Here is a 6,018-nt window from a genome sequence, read left to right on the forward strand (position 1 = left end):
CTGGAATTCCCTGCCCAAACATCTCTGTCTCTCCACCCAGTCTCCTCCTTTCAGGCCTTCCTTAAAATGCACCTCTTTTACAAAGCTTTTTATTCACCCCTCCTAATATGACCTTCTCTGGCTTTGAATCCAATTTTCTGATTACATTTCTGTGAAGCGCCTTGGGATATATTGTTTTACATTTAACGTGCTATCAAAATGCAGTTTTGTTGCTGTTGCATTTAACCATCTGGATCCAGACCCAAAAAATCCTTTCTTATTCTCCAACCTATGGCTTATCGCAGCAGCCCCAGAGCAAGATTCAGGACTGTAGCCAAGAAAATACCATTTTAATAATATTTACTTTATTTGGAAAGGACAGTCTATTAGGTACAAATATGTATCACAAGAGTACCCACAGCTGGTACATTTTATAAACATATCAGCAGATTATGAAGAGCTACTGGTATTTGTTCAAAACTGAGTCTTCCTCACCTACACTGTGTTTGTTGTCCATTCGTAGCTGGAACTGACTCTGATTGGTGATTGTTTTTTTAACATACTTCCTTTACTCCCCTCCTTTCCTAAAGGGGTTATTTCACCCTGGGGAAAAGTCGCACCGTCCTCCAACGGCCACTCTGAATATGTGAGTGTTGACAAACATTCGACTGTGGCAATCATGGACTTGGACACGTCACAGCTAAGTCCAAAGTTATTCTCGTCTGCCATCCATCTGTGCACTGTCCAGCAGGGTTCACTGGATGAATTTAGGGAGCTCATTAACCTTTGGCAATTCATGGACAGGGAAACTGGGGAAACATTTGGAATGGCGGGAATTTCACACACCCTGGGTTCAACTGGGGCAACAGTTGGGAGGGACTGATGAGATGGGACCATTGAACAGACAAGGTGGGGTGGGGGGGCTGGAGACCGTGGAACATGCAGGGAAACTCAAGGCCATGGAATAACCGGGGGAATCGAGACAGTGGAACACATAAGGGAATTGGGGTCATGGTCCGTAAAGGTAGAACAAAATCAAAGAGTCAGTAACTGGAGTATTGCAAGGTATAGGGTGCAAGTGAATGAGTCATCAGTCAATGAAAGAGATTGTTTATTGGTAATAGGTTCATGCCTCTAGTCTGATGAGATCAGTTAGGCCCAGGATGTCCTCAATGTGATTTACAAGGCTGTTACACCCGGGTATGCTCATTTACATCTATTGGTACCCGCATTGGTGTAAAACGAGTGTAAAACGAGTGTAGGCAGCTGAGCCACCAGGAAATTTCTGTGCAGTTTTTTGAAAGTGTGATTCAGCTGCACTCTTGAGCAGCACCCTGGGGCAGGTAAGACACAAACACTGCTTACCTCTGAAATGACTTCAGTGCATGTCTCATCAATATCTTGATTATTTTTTGGCAGCATTATGATCAGTCAAATGCCATGTGTGCCCAGAGGGCAGCAGGGGAAGGCTACAGCCAAATGAAAGTTGCAGAACTTCTCTGGTGAAGAACTCCAAGCTCTCCTGGGGGAGAGTGAAGACTCCATGGAATCCAGGGTGCCTTGGCACTTTGGATACAAAACTGGCTTAGTGGCAGAAGGCAGAGGGTGATGGTCGAAGGTTGATTTTGTGACTGGAAGCCTGTGGCCAGTGGGGTACCACAGGGATCGGTGCTGGGTCCCTTGCTGTTTGTGGTCTACATTAACGACTTGGATATGAATGTAAAAGGTATGATCAGTAAGTTCGCTGATGATACAAAAATTGGTAGGGTGGTAAATAGCGAGGAGGATAGCCTCATTCTGCAGGACGATATAGATGGGTTGGTCAGATGGGCGGAACAGTGGCAAATGGAATTTAACCCGGAAAAGTGCGAGGTGATGCACTTTGGAGGGACTAACAAGGCAAGGGAATACACAATGAATGGGAGGACCCTAGGCAAGACAGAGGGTCAGAGGGATCTTGGTGTGCAAGTTCACAGATCCTTGAAGGCGGCGGAACAGGTAGATAAGGTGGTAAAGAAGGCATATGGGATACTTGCCTTTATTAGCCGAGGCATAGAATATAAGAGCAATGATGGAGCTGTATAAAACACTGGTTAGGCCACAGCTGGAGTACTGTGTGCAGTTCTGGTCGCCACACTACAGGAAGGATGTGATCGCTTTGGAGAGGGTGCAGAGGAGATTCACCAGGATGTTACCAGGGCTGGAGCGCTTCAGCTATGAAGAGAGACTGGGAAGATTGGGTTTGTTTTCCTTGGAGCAGAGGAGGCTGAGGGGGGACATGATTGAGGTGTACAAAATTATGAGGGGCACAGATAGGATGGATACTAAGGAGCTTTTTCCCTTCGTTGAGGGTTCTATAACAAGGGGGCATAGATTCAAGGTAAAAGGCAGGAGGTTTAGAGGGGATTTGAGAAAGAACCTTTTCACCCAGAGGGTGGTTGGAGTCTGGAACTCACTGCCTGAAAGGGTTGTGGAGGCAGGAACCCTCACAACATTCAAGAAGCATTTGGATGAGCACTTGAAATGCCATAGCATACAAGGCTACGGACCAAATGCTGGAATATGGGATTAGAGTAGACAGGGCTGATGGCCGGCGCGGACACGATGGGCCGAAGGGCCTCTATCTGTGCTGTATAACTCTATGACTCTATGACTCTATTCCTGCGCCGTTATCTCTGGTATCTATCCTTGGGCCTCTCCTATTTCACATCTACATGCTGCCCCTCGTCGACATCATCTGAAAATACAACATCAGGTTCCATGTGTATGCTGATGACACCCAGCTCTACCTCACCACCACGTCCCTCGACCTCTCCACTGTCTCTCATTTGTCACATTGCTTGTCTGATGAGCAAAAATTTCCTTCAACTAAATATTGGGAAGACCAAAGTCATTGTCTTCAGTTCCCACCACAAACTTCTATTCCCTAGCCAGTGACTCCACCGCTCTCCTTGGCCACTGGCTGAGGCTGAACCAGACTGTTAGTAACGTTGGCCTCCGATTTGACCCTGAGATGAGCTTCCGACCACTTATCTGCTCTATCACCTAATCGGCCTATTTCCACCTCCGTAACATCGCCCGTCTCCGTTCCTGCTTCAGCTCATCTGCTGCTGAAACCCTCATCCTTTGCCTTTGTTACTTCTCGACTGGACTATTCCAATGCTCTCCTGGCCGGCCTCCCATCTTCCACCCTCCATAAACTTGAGCTCATCCCAAACTCTGCTGCCCAATTCCTAACTTGCACCAAGTCCTATTCACCCATCACCCTCACTGACCTAGCTGCCAGTCCGGGAACACCTCGATTTTAAAATTCTCATCCTTGTTTTCAAATCCCTCTATGGCCTCGCCCCTCCTTATCTCTGTAACCTCCTCCAGCCCTACAACCCTCCAAGATCTCTGCGCTCCTCCAATTCTTTTCTCTTTCGCATCCCCGATTTTCATCGTTCCACCATTGGCGGCCGTGCCTTCAACTGCCTAGACCCTAAGCTCTGGAATTCCCTCCCTAAACCTCTCCGCCTCTCTACCTCTCTCTCCTCCTTTAAGACGTTTCTTAAAACCTACCTCTTTGACCAAGCTTTATGGTCACCTGTCCTAATATCTCCTTATGTGGCTCGGTGCCTTGGGACATTTTACTGCGATAAAAGCACTATATAAATACAAGTTGTCATTGTTGTTTAAATTCTAAGCTTTTAACAACAGTACGAACATAAACTGGAAGCAAATATAAATGATTATTTTGCATTAAATGTCTTCCCTTACTATTTCTCAATCTTAATCTCTAACATAACCCTTCTGGTTAAGGGTGGCTCTACTCATATTGAGATTGGAATGAAACAGAAAAAGGAAGCTTATGATAAATGTTAGATTCATAATACAGTCGAGAATCAAGCTGAATACAGAGGAGAACTGAAAAAGGAAATAAGGAGGGCAAAGAAAGTATATGAGAAAAGATTAGGGGGTAATATAAAAAGGAACGTTGAAGTCTTTTTATAAGCGTATAAAGAGTAAAAGGATAATCAAAGGAAGGGTGGAGCTGATAGGGACCAAAAAGGAGATCTTCTTGTGGAGGCAGAGGGCATGGCTGAGGTAATAAATGAATACTTTGCATCTGTCTTCACCAAAGAAGAGGATGCTGCCAATGTCACCGTAAAGGACGAGGGGGTAGAGAAATTGGATAGGATAAAATTGATAAAGAGGAGGTACTTAAAAGATTGGCAGCGCTCAAAGTAGAAAAGTCGCCCGGTCTGGACGGGATGCATCCTCGGTTACTGAGGGAAGTAAAGGTGGAAATAGCGGAGGCTCTGACCACAATCTTCCAATCCTCCTTAGATATGGGAGTGGTGCCAGAGGACTGGAGGGTTGCAAATGTTACACCCTTGTTCAAAAAAGGGGAGAGGGTTCAACCTGGTAACCACAGGCCAGTCAGCCTAACGTCAGTGGTGGGGAAACTTCTAGAGACCAAAATCTGGGACAAAATTAATTGTCACTTGGAAAAACATGGGTTAATAAATGAAAGCCAGCACGGATTTGTTCAAGGAAAATCATGTTTGACTAACTTGATTGAGTTCTTTGATGAAGTAATGGAGAGGGTTGATGAGGGCAGTGAGGTTGATGATGTGTATATGGACCTTCAAAAGAAGTTTGATAAAATGCCACATAATAAACTTGATAGCATAATTAAAGCCCATGGGATTAAAGGGACAGTGGCAGCACTGATACAAAATTGGCTCGGGAACAGAAAGCAGAAAGTAGTAGTGGTGAACAGTTGTTTTTCAGACTGGAGGGAAGTATACAGTGGTGTTCCCCAGGGGTCAGTATTAGGACCATATATTAATATATATATAGATATGTATTAATGACCTCGACTTGGGTATAAAGGGCATAATTTCAAAGTTTGCAGATGAAACAAAACTCAGAAATGTAATAATCAGTGAGGAGACTTCAGGAGCACATAGACAGACTGGTGAAATGGGCAGAGACATGGTAGATGAAATTTAATGTGAAACAATGCATGTTGGAAGGAAGAATGAGGAGAGGCAATATAAACTAAATGGTACAATTTTAAAGGGGGTGCAGGAACAGAGAAACCTGGGGGCACATATACACAAATCTTTGAAGGTGGCAGGACAAGTTGATAAGGCTGTTTATAAAGGATATGGAATCCTTGGCTTATAAATAGAGGCATAGAGAAGAAAAGCAAGGAAGTTGTGCCAAACCTTTATAAAACACTGGTTGGGCCCCAGCTGAAGTATTGTTGCCAACTCTGGGAACCACACTTTAGGAAGGATGTCAAAGGATTAGAGAGGGTGCAGAAGAGATTTACTAGAATGGTACCAGGGATGAGGGACTTCAGTTATATGAAGAGACTGGAGAAACTGGGATTGTTCTCCTAAGAGCAGAGAAGGTTAAGTGGATATTTAATAGAGGTGTTCAAAATTATGAGGGGATTTGATAGAGTAAATAAGGAGAAACTGTTTCCACTGACAGGAGGGTCAGTAACCAGAGGACACAGATTTAAGGTGATTGGCAAAAGAACCAGGCGGGAGATTAGGAGAATTTTTTTTACGCAGTGAGCTGTTATGATCAGGAATGCACAATCTGAAAGGGCGGTGGAGGCAAATTCAATAGTAACTTTCAAAATGGAATTGGACAAATACTTGAAGGAAAAAATTGCAGGGCTATAGAAGTGGGACTAATTGGATAGCCCTTTCAAAGAGCCAGCACAGGCACGATGGGCTGAATGGCCTCCTTCTGTGCCATATCTTTCTATGATTCAGGGTAAAAACTGTGAAGCAAATGATCCTTGTTGATATTCTATGACTGAATAATATACGTATCAATTGGAAGCAGCAGAGTCTGTGCGTAGAGCGTCAGCAATCAGAACATTATAGAATCATAGAATCATAGAAGTTACAACATGGAAACAGGCCCTTCGGCCCAACATGTCCATGTCGCCCAGTTTATACCACTAAGCTAGTCCCAATTGCCTGCACTTGGACCATTATGGAGCGGATAATCTAATGGAGACAGGCGAATCAC

This window comes from Heptranchias perlo, chromosome 7, assembly GCF_035084215.1.
Source record: "Heptranchias perlo isolate sHepPer1 chromosome 7, sHepPer1.hap1, whole genome shotgun sequence".
NCBI classification, from domain to species: domain Eukaryota; kingdom Metazoa; phylum Chordata; class Chondrichthyes; order Hexanchiformes; family Hexanchidae; genus Heptranchias; species Heptranchias perlo.